Source organism: Capricornis sumatraensis, chromosome 2 (assembly GCF_032405125.1).
Source record: "Capricornis sumatraensis isolate serow.1 chromosome 2, serow.2, whole genome shotgun sequence".
Classification (NCBI taxonomy): Eukaryota; Metazoa; Chordata; class Mammalia; order Artiodactyla; family Bovidae; genus Capricornis; species Capricornis sumatraensis.
In genome coordinates, this window is record NC_091070.1 from 37,964,666 (window position 1) to 37,981,261 (window position 16,596).

General features: G+C 44.5%; 1 protein-coding gene across 1 annotated transcript in view; it reads left to right on the forward strand.

Annotated features, from left to right (window-relative positions):
- Window positions 1-255: 255 nt before the first annotated feature.
- The window catches only part of SQOR (sulfide quinone oxidoreductase), a 53,260-nt gene continuing 36,919 nt past the window's right edge, over window positions 256-16,596 (forward strand). Inside the window, exon 1 of the mRNA XM_068965577.1 lies at window positions 256-382. The gene's annotated coding sequence lies outside the window, so the exon portion shown is untranslated. The remainder of the gene's footprint in view (window positions 383-16,596) is intronic.

Sequence of the window (16,596 nt, forward strand, 5' to 3'; positions counted from 1 at the left end):
TGGGGGGTGGGGGGCGACAGGTGGCCTCCGTGCCCTCCTCTGAGGCACCAAGGGGTCCCAGCTGCACCGCACAGTGCACTGGCGGGTAGGGGCGAGTCTGCCCTGCCGGCAGTGCCCCTGACCCGCGCCCCCGGCTGTCCCCCGTGCGCGCTGGAAGCCCGGTGTAGCCTGCACTTGGCCTTGGTTCCCCGGGCTGTAGCGCTGGGCGGGGCAGCTGTGGGACCTTTCCGGAACTTTCCCGGGGAGCGGGGGGAGGCTCGCTCTCCCCGCCTCCAGCCTCCGCCCGGGACCGCACGGGCCCCAGCAGAGGCCGCGAGCCCTCGCAGGAAGCGGCAGCTTTTACTGCGCCAACGCTGTGGCCCGAGGCTCCGCGCACCTCTGGGTAAGAGGCATCCCGCGGCCGATATCAGGCACTTGGCGAGGGAAAAGGGACCCGGCGGGGAGAGAGGTCACCCCTAAGGCCGATTTTTAACCCAGCTCTGTCCCGCATCTGGGACAGCGCGGCCCCTGTGCATCGCGTTCCATTCCGCTTCACACTTTTTTTCTCCACCCGCCGCATCCACAGCTCTTGCAGCCCCTGCTGGAACCCGGGTCTTGCGACGTCCTGGGGTCGTGGAGCTGCTGCCCTGCGAGGGGAGGTTAAAAACCAATGTATCCGTGGTCTTGTGAATGGGAATTTCTTGGTGCCCTGGTGTGTAGGAATTTCTGGCATCTTCCACTTGTTGACTGTGTCACTCCAGCGTGGTCCCAGCGCGCAAGGGGTTCTCAACCCCCCGGGGTAGGAGGTGACATCTGCTGGTCTGCCCGCAGTGGGGCCCGTTTATCCACACAGCCTGTGGGATGGAGGGGCGGGGGCTCAAGAAGTATCCTTCAGCTATGGCTGGAACCAGCCATGGAGAGCATTTAGGGCCTGTGCTAAACAGGAACTGGTGGAAAGGGTTCTCTGGTGAAATTGGGGTGCTTTCCTTTCTCTTCGTTTCTCTCTTTTAATAATAAAAATTCCAACCTAGCCTCTTACTCAAAGACACAGGGAGCAGAGCTCTGGATTTGCCTGGGCTGCCCATTGCTGTGGTGTAGGGTTCTGACCCATTTTTGTGCCATGTACCACTTTGGCAGTTTTGGGGAAACTAAGGACCACTTTTAGGTTCAGTGCTTTTGAAGGTGTAAAATAAAAGGCAGAGTGTTGTAAGGGAAACCTATTCCAAATCACTTGTCCAAATATTAAGAGGATTGATGTAGCAGTATATATGCCTTTTAAAAATAATGCATTAAGTAACGTCATCTAGCAGTGGATCTAATAGCTATCATAATTTTGAAATAGTAACAAATAATATTTCAAGATTTGGGTAATGCCTGTAATATAAGAAAATATCTGTGATTTCTGTTGATGATAAAGTCATAGGTACTGCATGTATCTGCTGAGGTTTGTTGCCTGAGAAGAATGAAGTGTTTGTTACTCAGTTGTGTTAGATTCTTTGTGACCCCGTGGACTGTAGCCTGCCTGGCTCCTCTGTTCATGGGATTCTCCAGGCAAGAATGCTGGAGTAGGTAGCTATTCCCTTCTCCAGGGGATCGTCCCCAGCGAGGGATCGTACCCAGGTCTTCTGCATTGCAGGTAGATTCTTTATCATCTGAGCCACTATTTAAAATGGAAGAAAGTGCTAAATTTTAGTTAGAGATTAGTGAAGATGAAGATGTAAATGTTTATTTTCTATGCAAGTTCCTGGTTAAGAGGAAGGTACTGCCCAGGAAGTCAGGTCACATGACTTCTGCTCTTGATGCTTCCACTGACTAGCAGCATGAGCTTGTCTTTCGGACTTCTTTTCACCTTGACTTCTTCACTGTACCGTGGAGACAATCATACTTTCCCTTGCATTTAAGGTGTCCAGTGCTATACCTGGCACAAAGGAGTGAAATAAGTACTGTTTACTAGAACTTGTGTCCCTCTCTGGACCCCAAGCCATTGCCATTTGTCCCCAGCCCTGGTACATAGAATGTGGTGGTGGTTCAGTCACTGAGTCCAGTCCCATTCTTGCCATCCTATGGAATGTAGCCCTCCAGGCTTTTCTGTCCATAGGATTTCCCAGGCAAGATTACTGGTATGGGTAGCCATTTCCTTCTCCAGAAATTAGTCAATAAATATTTTTTGAATGAATAAATACATTGGAAATTATTGCTTGTAACTACAACTACAACACTCAGAATTTATCCAGGGGACAGCTGGTGGTTTGTGAAATGACTCTGCTTAAAATAATCTGGGGTTTCTTTTTCCTAGTGGCTGAACACATCTGGAGCTGGAATGCTTGAAATGTCAGTCAGGGCCCTTGGGTCTGTGTGGGTCTTTGTGACTAGTGTTCTGCCAGAGAAAATGAAACTTGATGTTTATAGGAAACTAGAACTCTTTTGGAGAACAGTTTCTCCTCCATCTTACCTGTGTCTAGGCTCGTTAATTTGATGTGATGTAACACAGGAAGTTGTCTTATAGGGAGTGGAGCCTGACCCATGATGAGGCATTTCCGGGCCCAGTGGCACATTTCTCTTCCCTCTTTTCTTTTCACCTTCCCCTGCCCCATTGCACATTACATAACTCCTCTATGACCCTTAAAGATTTGGTAAGTGGGAGCAGTAAATGGAAGTTGCTACAGGCTGGCCAGATTAGACCTAAAGCCAGCTAGCTGCTTCTTAATGCCCAGCCTTAAAAGTCTATGTAATCCAATAAATGTGGATGTTAATAGGAAGAAGAAAATCAGACTCAGCCAGGGACCCCTGTGATTTACTTTGTAAAACTGCTAAGTTGGGGTGGAAAGATGGGGAGAGAACTTGGTAAAGAACAGTAAATTTAGAGCACACTGGGGCTTTCTATGGCCGCAACTTTGGAAGGGGCAAATACTGATATTATGAACTGAATTGCATCCCCTCAAAAATTCATATGTCGAAACCCTAATCTCTATATCTTAGAATCTGACTGTTCAGAGAGAGGGCCTTTAAAAAGGGAATTAAGGTTAAATGAGATCATAAGGGTAGGACCCTAATCCATTATGAGTATCTTTATGAAAAAAGGAAAAGACACCAGGGCTGCATGTAGAGACAAGACCACATGAGGACGTAAGGAGGCCCAGGCCTAGGAGAGAGGCCTCAGGAGAAACTATACATGCTGACACCTTGGTTTTGGACTTCCAGCTTCTAGAATAGTAAGAAATAAATTTCTGCTGTTTGAGCGACCCAGTTTGTGGTATCTTGTTATGAAAGCCTGAGCAGAATACTATACAGGCTGAGGAATGTTAGATGGAATGTGAGCTCTTTCTTCCTTCCAAGCTCTTTCTTGAAGGTTACACTGACCTTCAAGGCTCTATGTTCCAAATGATGTTGCTAAAAGATGGAGGAGGAAGGCTCAGCTCAAATAAGTTTTCTTTGGCGGAGCCACTGACATTTCTGATTCAATTTTTGCTGTAGGATAGCCTGATGAGGCGGACTAATTAAATCTGGACTTTGCCCTTTGAAAACAAAAGGTTAAGCACCTGACCCTTTGGTTCTGCAGATCCATGGGATGAACCCTCCGTGCCACATGTCTGGTTGCCTGAGTGGGGTTGACTCTCAGGGTAACTAGGAATATCAAAGTGAAAAGAGTTGGTTAATATATCAAACTTTACATAGGGCCCTAAGGGACCCTGATCTTGAACTTCCAGCCTCCAGAACTGTTAGAACATAAATTTCTGTCATTTAGCCATTTTTCTTTTTTTCTCGTTTGGTTTTTTTTTTTTTTTTTTTGGTTTTGTTTTTAAGGGCAGCTCTAGCAAGTAAATAGATCTGGGCACTCTATTCTAAGTCGTGATCCCAGCAGGTCCTTCAGTTTCTCTTAGGACCCCTCTCCCTTACCTACCCAAGAGAATCTCATATGTTCTTTCTGGAGACACTCTGTGTTGTCCCTTGGATCCTGTCTGAGGTTGTTAAGGCCTTCTTCCCCTTCATGATCCTGACAGTTAGGAAAAAACAGAACTTGACATCTTAAGCAAATGACCAGCCTAGTTGCTGAGCCATGTACAGAGCAGATGCTTTATAATTGCGTGGTGGGTGACGGGTTGATGGTGCTGGTGATGATTCTTAAGGACCATGGGGTAATTCCTTTCTAATCATAATGATTTTCCAAGTTTTGACCCTAGCTTGGTCGTCAGGGAGCTTTCATTTCATGCAGCAAGCTCCAGCCCTATCTACAGTAATGGAGAGAAGATACCTCTGTTTTTATCCGGGGACCAGTCTCTTAACTTCTGGGGCCTATAGTGATTTCACTCTATGTACTTTCTCTTTTCCTTGGCAGTTCGCTTTAAGGCAGCCCATGATGTCTTCATAGGAAAATAATGGGTTTTAATAATCACCTTGCTTACAGTACAGAATGTGAGAGCATTCCAAGGAGGTTCTGGGTTTAGTAGACGTGGTTTTGTGTTTCTGTAAGCCTGTGAATGGTGCTCGAGGTAGGGGACTAGACATCCTCTTTTCTGGCCAACTGGGTTTGCGTGGTAATCACGAGCCTTTCAAGGTCTAGGAGGTCAAACCTAAGCTTGTTTTGAGTCACAGAGAAGGAGGGGCCTTTAAAGTCAGCTGGACGCAGTGACTTATTTTACTCTTCTGGAAATGGACTCAAAGTGGTTGTGACTTGCTCATGGCTCCACAGTGTCTGTTTCCTTACTTATAAAACAGGGGTAATAATACCAACTTCTCAGGTTGTTGTGAGAAATTATGTGAAGACATAACCTGTCCTGTCACATAGAAAACCTTCGGTGATTTTTTTTTTTTTTCTGATGTTTTCCTTATTTCTGGGATAGTGCACAGCGACTCCCAGTGAATCATGGTCAGACTTGGGGGAACATAAAGGGAGATATGGTTCCTATTCTGTTTATGTTCAAGCCCTGGCAACAAACCCTTGTCATTCTTTGCTGCAATAATTCAGAGCCCAATCAGTTTAAAGAGTTAGTAGAACAAGTATTCCCATTTGACTATCTGCTTGTGAACCTGTTTCCCTTTCCCCCTCATTTAGAGGATCACAACGTTTAGAGAAGGAAGGGACCTTTGAACCTATGCAATTCAATCCTTTATTCCATTGTTGAAGAAAACATAACCCGGAATAGTTAAGGATGAGCTCTACCTGGCACTGCCTGGAATGTGGCTTTGGGTCTCTGACTGCTGACATATCCTCACACAAGGCTCATGCAGTAGTGGGCAACTGTGTCATTAATCTAGATGTAGGAAAGACACGAGCTTGAGGAACCTGGTACACCTGTTACCTGGCACCCCTCATTCTGTCTTAACCATTAAAGGATTGAATTTGGCATCTCTTCAATCACATTCAAAGAACACTTGTATAACTTATAATTAAAGAGTCCCTTCTCATTCTGTTAAGACCTCACATGCTGGATTCCAGGCAACAATATGCCTGACAAATTGGCCAGTCCCTGTTTATAATGAAACTCCATTCCTCAGAGTCTTCTTGTATGTGAAACTCTGAGTGGGAATCACAGCACTCCTGAGGCTGATGCATACTTTTATTGTGATCATTGAGTGGGTTCAGGAGACCAAGGCAAAGCTGGATCCTTGCTGCGTGACTGGAAGCAAATTAATTCTATGTTAGGCTCCCGCTGTCCTGTGTGCCTTGCTCTACAGTCCCCAGATGGACATGCACAGGCTTATGCATATGTTGAAACCTTCAGTATACTTACTTGACTGAAGGCCAACTGTGAATGGTGGGGTTAAAGGGGAGCCAAATTGTGATGTTTTATGCACTAGAACATGAGAGGTCAAGCAAGCAAGGAATCAAGGCATTTCCCCCCATATAATTCAGTCAAAACCTGAAAATTTTCAGTTGCAGCAATCCAATTGACTGACATTTTCCCCTTTTCTGGAGCTGTAGTGTGAGCTGATTTCCCTCCCATGAACAGAGTTTCTGTTTTCTGCTTAGTTAATATATGGTTTGGGGAAATCATCAGTCCTTCCCTATTATAAGGCTTTCTGACTGTAAAATGTATATAGGCTAGGGAAACTGGTAGGAAATTTCTCAGCAGCAAAGGGAGCCAGTGTTTCATTGCTGCGTCCTCATTAGTAACTCTTAATCAGCAATTCTTTAAAGAAAATTCCTACAGTTCCCTCCTAAAGAGTTAGAGAACTAAAGAACCCCAATGCAATTCTAAGCGCTGAATCATCAAGGAGCTGTGTGGGATTGTTTCCTGGGTCTGTTTGCTCCTGGTCCACACCTAGAGCACTAGTCTCACAGCTTAATGTTTAAACAAACATTTGACATTGCAACAGCTCTAGCGGTAGAGTTCTGACATGGCCCTGCAGGCCTAAATGAAGGTTGCTCCATTTTCTTTATTTGTTAACAAAATAGTAATCCAGTTCCTGAACACACAGGCGATGCCATTACTCAAGGGGAGGTGAGCCAAGAGGAAGGGTGCTGCCTGTATAATCCCTCGGTGGGCTCCACTCCTTTGGCTCTCAAGGTTCTCAGAGGGTGTGGATTCCTTCTCTCCCCTGGTGCTTTGGACCTCTGCTGCACTTTGCTGCACTTAACACCCTCTCTTCCATATAGCCACCCAGAGCAAGGTCCCATTTCACATCCTTCCTTCTTTATCCGCTGTGGCTAATTTGTCACAAACATGGCTTCAACGTCGGTTTTGGATTCACACCTTCGTCTCTCTTCTCATGTGTATTCCAAACCCTGGCTGGTTCCTAAATTTCTGAATCAGCTACTGAATGATCTGTATATCCCTGGTCTTCTTATCCCGGGCAGCTCAGTGCGTAGCACAGTGCCTAGCACATAGTAAACACTCAAAAATGCTGAATTCAACTGAATTGCTCTAAGTCATCCCCTTAACTCCCTCGTGGGGTCTTCTTCAGTTTCCTTAAGAACTTCAAGGGCTCTCATTGCCGTTAGCAGGGACCACAGCTCACACGCAGCCAGGGCTGAGCAGTAACAAATACAAATCTTGGCTCTGTGGGGCTGGGTGAGCTTTAATTTCGTTCAGGGTGTAGATGGGCAGTGACCAATCTAGAGATGGGCAGTTCCAACTGAGAGCTGACATGGGAGAATGTGGGCTTAATGTTGTCAGAGAGGCCAGCGATCTGGAATTTTGAAGGTGTGTGTGCGTGCTCCCTTCAGTTGTGTCCGACTCTTTGCAACCCTATGGGCTGTAGCCCTCCAGGCTCCTCTGTCCATGGAATTCTCCAGGCAAGAATACTGGAGTGGGTTGCCATGCCCTCCTCCAGGGGATCTTCCCAACCCAGGGACTGAACCTGTGTCTTTTATGTCTTCTGCATTGGCAGGTTGGAGAAGGCAATGGCACCCCACTCCAGTACTCTTGCCTGGAAAATCCCATGGACTGAGGAGCCTGGAAGGCTGCAGTCCATGGGGTTGCGAAGAGTTAGACATGACTGAGAGACTTCACTTTCACTTTTCACTTTCATGCATTGGAGAAGGAAATGGCAACCCACTCCAGTGTTCTTGCCTGGAGAACCAGGGACTGGGGAACCTGGTGGGCTGCTGTCTATGGGGTCGCACAGAGTCGGACATGACTGAAGCGACTTAGCAGCAGCAGCAGCAGTAGCAGCAGCATTGGCAGGTGGGTTCTTTACCAGTAGCGCCACCTGGCATATTCAAAATTTTTAATATTGGGTTAGTAATGTTCTCACATTACTAATTCAGAATTTAGGCAGAATTTGTGAGTCAAACAAAACACAGCTCTGGTCTGCATTGGGACTGCAGGTTGCTTCTTTGTGACCCTTAGATTAGATGACTATTGTCTAGGATTAAGCTTCCAACCCCAAACCTTACTTAACGTATGCCCACCCAGTCTTCTTTCTCCCTCTTCCCTTTAGACTCCCTTCTTCCTTGCCCACAGGTGTGCCATGCTCATTCTAGGTGATTCTGTTTCCTAAATCTCTTAACTGTCCCAGACTAGCTCAGACAGGCCCTGGCCTAGACTTCCCTGTTTCTGCCCAAACAATTCCTCTCTCTTCAGCTGCCTAGATGTCAACGTTGGCTTTTGTTTTGTTTTCCTGAAGGGGCCCTTCCTACCTCTCATTCAATCATTCTCTTTCCCTTTTCTCTGTCTTATCTAAATTTTTATTTGTATTTCTAATGCTAACACTGTACTAGGCCCTTATCATTACACCTGGACCTCTGCACTAGTTTCCTGATTTCCAGACCTGGTTTTGCCTCTCCGATTTAATTTCTCCCTGACACTAGATCCATTTTTTCAAAGCTGCCTCCTCTGTTCTATCACTTCTTAAAACTTTTTTTTTGTTTTTCTTTTTTTAAAATTATTTATTTATTTATTTATTTTTTGTTTTTCAGTATAAAGCCTCAGTTTGCTAGCATGGCCCTTTATAATTGGACTGTGATGTTTCCTTATTATCTACTCCTCTCAATGTCAGTCAATTCTGGTTGGCCTTCCCAGCTTATTAGTCAGAATCTTGGGAAATACTTGGCATGCTCAAGGCTGTTAAGAGGGTTTAATGAAACAACTGTTTACAAAGGTGTGGGCAGGGTTAAGGGGAACCAGCAAGAGTAGTGAAGCAAATGTATTGATTTGGGGCATGAAGAAGCAAGCAGAAGGAGTGATTACTGGCACCTTGGGAAAAAACTGTAGCTGAGAAGAGGGCCACCCCACAAGAGCCAAGGCCTTTGGCTGGAGCAATCCAGTATTGCTGAGCCGAAGCCTGCTTGGGAGGGGTCCGGGCAACAAATATCCTAATTTCATTCTTTTCCCATCCTCTAATCTACTGGTGCCTCCCACTGGCTGACTCCACCTGGAAGCCAGAGAACCAGGGAGGCCAGCTGATGCCCATCTCACCGGTGAGCTCTCAGGGCTTGGAGAGAGCAGAGGCGGCTGGGGAGAGGCCTGGAGGGTGGTAGCCCACTCTTTTACTTGCTTAAGCTGTTCCATCTCCCTTGGTGTACCCTTGCATAGCATCTCCACCGGTCCAAATGCTGCCAGTCTTTTATCTCTTGCTCAGATCATGTCTGTTTCCCCAAACTGTCATTGGTTATTTCTTCTCTCCTGAAAAGACCGGAGGTGTTTAGTTCCTACTGATTACATTCCGTTTTGCTCCTTCAAGTTATGTATAAGAACCGGGATATAAACCCAGAGGTTTGGAAACCAACGCCAGCTTTCCTCCCCACCGATCCAGAGATGATGTAGGTGGTGAAAAATACAGGTGCCTCATTTTTTGGCAGCTGTTCCTGAGAAGGTGGCTAGAGAGTGCTACACTCTTGGTAGGGTACAGAGGTTTTCTGCCTGCTGCCCCCGACTGTCTGGACCCAAGAGATGACAAGAAGGATTCAGATACTCCATTAGTGTTGTGAAGATAGATGGGACCAGAGTCTTGAACCATTGAACCAGAGTCTCAAACCATCAGGCAGTTTTAGACTCTCTGGGAAAACAGATGCGTCAAAATGCCAGCAAATAAACGATGACCACAAGAAAGTTCTAAGAAGGGCAGGAGAGGTACCACAGTTTGTAGACCAGCCTGGCTGGAGGCACTACAGAAGCTGGGACTTGGGCTGGACTTTGGGCCATGGCTAAGATGAAGAAACGGAAGGAGGGAGCATTTCAGGAAGGTGTTATAGTGGAGGGTGAGGGACTAATGTGTTCTCCATTCCACTAGAATGCAAGTTCTGTCAGCACAAGGACCTGATGTGACATGTTCACTATTCTATTCCCAGCATCCAGCACAGCTCCTGTCATAATGAAGGATAAGATCTCAGTCACTGCCTTAGTCCGCTTGGGCCCCTATAACAAATATAGTAGCCCCCTCTTATTGGTGGGGGAATATGTCCCAAGACCTCTTCAGTGAATTCCTGAAACCATGCGTAGTACCGAATCCTGTATATACTGTTTTTCCCTCTACCTACACATCTGTGATAACGTTTAACTTATAAATTAGGTACAATAAGAGATTAACAATAAGAATAAAATAGAACAATTAGGACAGTGTAGTATAATGAAAGTTGTGTGAATATCATCTCTCAAAATATCGTATTTATGAATTTAATATAAATTTAGTTTTCCATCCCAGCTAAGCACGTATCACTCTGGGGCTGTAACTTTTACAGTTTGAGGTGTGACAGCAAACTAGCATGAATTTCTTCTTCTTCACAGTTTCATGATAGGTCTGTTCTTACCATACCACTTACCAATCTCAGCATGGGGTTCCCCCCCCCCCCCGCCTTTATTGAAAACCTTCACCTTTTCATTTAAAGGAAGCACTTTATGGCTTTTTTTGGCCTTATTCAAATTGTCAGAATCACTACTCTTGTGTTTTGGGACCTTTATTAAGCAGAAGAAGGGTAACTTGAACACAAGCACTGCAGTACAGTTTATCTGATAGCTGAGGTGGCCGCTAGGTGACTAACTGGTGGAGTAAGCTGGATGAAGGGAGGTCATGTCCCACGTGGGATGCAGCAGGATGGTAGGAAATTTCGTCACTCCACTCAGAGTAGCATGGAGGCTTGACTATGTGAATTGTTTCTTAAATCTTCCATTTAATATTTTTGGACTGCCATTCCCTGTACATAACTGAAACCATGGAAAGCAAAGCTGTGAATAAGGGGATCTGTGGTACCACAGACTGCTGCTGCTGTTTAGTTGCTAAGTCATTTCTGACTCTTTTGTGACCCCCATGGACTGTAGCTTGCCAGGTCCCTCTGTCCATGGGATTTCCCAGGCAAGAATACTGGAGTGGGTTGCCATTTCCTTCTCCAGGGCATCTTTCAGACCCAGGGATCAAACTGGTGTCTCCTGCACTGGCAGGTGGATTCTACCATTGAGCCACCTAGGCAGCCTGTACCAAAGACTAACTGGCTTATATACAACAGAAATTTATTTCTTGTAGTTCTAGAGCCTGGGAAGTCCAAGATCAAGGTACTGGCATGGTTGGGTCAGGGCTGATGTCATTTCTTTGTGTTCTCACATAGTAAAAGGGGTGAGGGACCTATCTGGACCCTCTTTTATAAGGGCACTAATACCATTCTTGAGGGCTCCACCCTCAGGACTTAATCAACCCCAGAGGCCCCACCTCCTGACTAACACCATAACCTTTGGGAGTTAACATTTCGACATGTGGATTTTTTTGGGACACAAATGTTCGGGCCATAGAGTGAATTAACAGATGGCTGGATTTATTTAGTACCTTTACATGTCAGATGTATACATGATGAATGAAAGTAGAACTTCATTCAGAAAAACTGTATTGGGTATGGAGGAAAACATAAACACTTTCAAGCTAGGGAAAAAAGATGTGCACACATCTCATTACCTTTAATTTTCCAGTATTTAAATTAGACCTTCTAACATTAAAAAAAAAACAAAACTTTCCCCTGAAATTGGGCTCACCTTGCTCTTGGCCTCCATCATTAGCAGCTGGCAAGCTCTGCTGTTCTTCCGTTAGCATCTAAAGCTACTAGACTGGGAATGGGACCAGGGCAGATGGGGAAATTGCTATGTGTCAGCACAAGTCCTTGTGTGTAGCAAGTATGCCATGCATACTTGTGGAAACACTCTTAGCTATAGCAGAACTGTGATGATGCAAATTTCATGTAACTCTTTCCATAAAGATATACTTGCCCTTTTAGTGTTGCTAAATGTAATTTAATCTGAATACCTTATGTGTAGGAGACAAATCTGTAAATAAAAATATAGCTTAGACAATGTTTTTTGAGCACTTCTAATTGATGGCACTTCCCTTTCTATCAAGGTTAAATGAGTAAAAAAGATGAGAACTTTCCTTGGTGGAGAAGATATCTTGTTTCGATACTGCAGGTGAAAGAGTGTGACAAAAGAAAGGAAGGCCCCATGCTGTATTCTTCAGGAGTGATTATTGCATTAAAAAATCATACCATAGCTGTGTTATTTAATTGTAAAATTTGGCCCACTCATTCACATAATTATAGCATTCAACAATAATACATAATTAAATTGCTTTTAAAATGCCACCTGATAGCTGAGTGGATTTGTAAGGAGGAGCAGAGCAAAATTTGTTAAACATGTAAAATCTTCCATCTGACTGAATAGTAGTGAATGCATTTTAGTGTAAGTATATTAAAATGTACCTGAGATTTGTTTTCAATCAGGCATGGTGAGGCCAGCCCATCAGGAGATGACTGCCATGAAAGACGAAGCTTTCACTCCCAGTTCCCTAGGAACAGGAGGCCTGCTCCACCGCACTGGGTCACATGGGGAAGCACCCAGATTGGTCAGGAGGCAGGCAAATTAAGGGGAAAGCATGGGCAAAACCTGGGTTTCCCTGGTGGCTCAGATGGTAAAGAATCAAGACCTGGGTTTGATCCCTGGGTTGGGAAGATCCCCTGCAGATGGGAATGGCTACCCACTCCAGTGTTCCTACCTGGAGAATCCCATGGACAGAAGAGCCTGGAGGGCTATGGTCCATGGAGTTGCAAAGACTTGGCCACGACTGAGTGACTAACACTTTCACTTTTCATGGGCAAAACCTATGGTGTGATTTTCATGAGGCAGGGGGAGCAGACTGACCAGGTTTGGTGCTGGCTAATTTGCATAATTTTAGTGGACTCTGGACTGTAGGGGCTGCCCTCGTTGTCTTGATGTCTGGCCCTGGGATGATTAGGGGCGAGGAATATTGCCTTCTGGAATGTAAAAGCCAGATAGAGGGAGTGGTTCAGGTTTGGGCTCTGGGTTGGCTGGTATAATTACCAAAGGTGTGCTTGCAGACTGAGGTGTTTACATTTTCAGAAGTTGGCTAGTCCTAGAAACAGTGTTTCTTTGGGACTAAAGCTTCCCTGGTGGCTCAGAGGTTAAAGTGTCTGCCTCCACTGTGGGAGACCTGGGTTCGATCCCTGGGTCGGGAAGATCCCCTGGAGAAGGAAATGGCAACCCACTCCAGTATTCTTGCCTGGAGAATCCAATGGACAGAGGAGCCTAGCAGGCTACAGTCCACAGGGTCGCAAAGAGTCGGACACAACTGAGCGACTTCACCTTCAATAAAGCCTCCAGATGTCAAACAATTGTAAAATACAGAAACTAAAAACATGATTAATACAGTAGGATTCAGAATATCTCCAGGAAGGTTTCAAGAGGTGTCTTATCCAGTGCCACTGATAAATGCTGCAGATATGCCTACAGACTTGACTTGCATGTGCTTCAGATTGAGATGTGATCACATTAAGGAACCATAGCATTTTGAGCAGAGAAGGCAATGGCACCCCACTCCAGTACTCTTGCCTGGAAAATCCCATGGACGGAGGAGTCTGATAGGCTGTAGTCCATGGGGTTGCGAAGAGTCAGACACGACTGAGCGACTTCACTTTCACTTTTCACTTTCATGCATTGGAGAAGGAAATGGCAACCCACTCCAGTGTTCTTGCCTGGAGAACCAGGGACTGGGGAACCTGGTGGGCTGCCGTCTATGGGGTTGCACAGAGTTGGACACGACTGAAGCGACTTAGCAGCAGCAGAAGCAGCAGCAGCAGCATTTTGAGGGGCAGTGTGTATCAATTTCATGGCAATCCAATCATGGTGACAATTTCCCTCTGATAGTTTAAGTCAGAGGGTGTGATGGCTACTGTTATGTATCAACTTGACTGGGCCATAGGGTGCACAGACATTTGGTTAAACATTATTCTGGGTGTGTCTATGAGAGTGTTTCTGGAGGAATCAGTAGACAGGGTAAAGAAGGTTGCCCTACCCAATGTGGGTGGTGTCATACCATTAGCTGAAGGTCTGAATAGAACAAAAATGCTGACACTCCTACGAGTAACAGAGATCTCAGAAGAATCCTAAATCACCAAGGATCCAGACATTTATTGTGACTTATTTTCTCATTCAGTATTATCTAATTTTGTATCTGTAAATTTGGTCCCCAAGTTGTATAGGCGTCCCTGGATCTGCCTATAAGGCTGCCCTTCTGGGGCATGGCATGTGAGGGCCCAGCAAAGAGGTCGTCCAGAGATCTAGAGCTGGAGAAGGTCCAGACTGGGAACTTACCACCTCTGAATTGCTGGCACCTTCTAATGCCTGCATTGCTGCTCCTTAGGGCATACAGGAAAAGTTGCTTTACACAGAAAGAACTCTTTGTGGCTCTGGTCTCGCTGCAGATTCAAGCGACTTTTGGGAGATCGCCTTGGGCCTCTGAGCCTCAGTTTTCCCATTTGTAAAGTGGTATCAATACCTCCAGTGTAGGCCCAGGTATGGGCCTTGTGAATTGTAAAGTTCTAGGCACATGGGAGGGAAGTATGATTATAATTGTGTTGCTACTTGTGTTTCTGTTATCTTGCTATTACTTGAAATATGCATAGACGTAGCATTTCAGTGACTAAAGAGCAAAGCTAATGTCCATCCTGACATGCAGTTGTTTGCTGTTTCATTCATTCTAATTTTTTATTGTGGAAACTTTCCAGAATATCCCAAAAAAACCACAGATTACTACAAGGAATGCCCATATAAATCCATAAATTGGCTTCAAATTATTATCAACTCTGAAATAATGCCATTTGTAGCAACATGGATGGACCTAGAGATTATTACACTAAGTGAAGTAAGTCAGACAGAGACAAACATCATATGATATCACTTGTATGTAAAATCTGGAAAAAATGGTGCAAATGAATTTATTTAAAAAACAGAAATAGACTCACATAGATAACAAATTTATGCTTACCAAAGGGGAAAGGAGGGGCAGGGATAAATTTGGAATTTGGAATTAGCAGATACAGACTATATATAAAACAGATAAACAACAAGGACCTACTACTGTAGAGTGCAGGGAACTATATTCAATATCTTATAGTAACCTATAAATAATCTGAAAAAGTATATATACACACATACATATATATCTGAATCACTTTGCTATATACTTGAAATGTAAATCAACTATACTTCAATAAAAAAGTAAAATTTAAAAAATATTATCAACTCATGGCCAATCTTGTGTCACCGACACTCCTACCTACTTGCCACTTGTAATATTTGCAAGCAAATCCAAATGATTTCAACTGTAAGAATATCAGTATGTATTTTTAAATTTTAAGAGCCCTTAAAATTATATTAATGTCAATACTATTATTCTACCTGGCTCATTCCCCCCAAAACTTAAATTTTTTCTTCCAATTTGCTTAGTAAACTAAAATTTAATATCATATATTCTCTCCCATCTCACTCCATGGGGCATAATCTACATTATATCTGAATGTAAATAAAATTCAGCTGGTAGGCATTTTCCTTGAGTTATCTCTTAAGTCTAATGCTGTGAGACTCCTCAACAGAGGAGTCAGTTTGAATTAAACTCTCATCTTCAATTAGTCATGTGACCTTAAGCAGGTACTCCACTTTACACTAAACTTCAGTTTTCTTTTTCTGTAAAATGGAGATACTAACACTCTCTTTACAAAGTTATTGTAAGGAGTCTGTCTCTGAGATACCATAAGTACAACTAAAACGCTCAACAAGTGTTAGCTGTTACTGTTATCACAGGCTCTCCATACTTTTTCTTATTGAATCCTGTCTTCTGGAAGTAATTTGGTGGAGAGATGTAAATAACTGATGATCAGTTCAGTTCAGTTGCTCAGTTGTGTCCGACTCTTTGCGACCCCATGAATCGCAGCACGCCAGGCCTCCCTGTCCATCATCAACTCCCGGAGTTCACCCAGACTCACGTCCATCGAGTCAGTGATGCCATCCAGCCATCTCATCCTCGGTTGTCCCCTTCTCTTCCTGCCCCCAATCCCTCCCAGCATCAGAGTCTTTTCCAGTGAGTCAACTCTTCGCATGAGGTGGCCAAAATACTGGAATTTCAGCTTCAGCATCATTCCTTCCAAAGAAATCCCAGGGCTGATCTCCTTCAGAATGCACTGGTTGGATCTCCTTGCAGTCCAAGGGACTCTCAAGAGTCTTCTCCAATACCACAGTTCAAAAGCATCAACTCTTTGGCGCTAAGCCTTCTTCACAGTCCAACTCTCACATCTATAAATGACCACAGGAAAAACCATAGCCTTGACTAGACAGACCTTAGTCGGCAAAGTAATGTCTCTGCTTTTGAATATATACTATCTAGGTTGGTCATAACTTTTCTTCCAAGGAGTAAGCGTCTTTTAATTTCATGGTTGCAATCACCATCTGCAGTGATTTGGGAGCCCCTCAAAAATAAAGTCTGATACTGTTTCCACTGTTTCCCCATCTATATCCCATGAAGTGATGGGACCGGATGCCATGATCTTCGTTTTCTGAATGTTGAGCTTGAGGCCAACTTTTTCACTCTCCTCTTTCACTTTCATCAAGAGGCTTTTTAGTTCCTCTTCACTTTCTGCCATAAGGGTGGTGTCATCTGCATATCTGAGGTTATGGATATTTCTCCCGGCAATCTTGATTCCAGCTTGTGTTTCTTCCAGTCCAGCATTTCTCATGATGTACTCTGCATAGAAGTTAAATAAGCAGGGTGACAATATACAGCCTTGACATACTCCTTTTCCTATTTGGAACCAGTCTGTTGTTCCATGTCCAGTTCTAACTGTTGCTTCCTGACCTGCATACAGATTTCTCAAGAGGCAGGTTAGGTGGTCTGGTATTCCCATCTCTT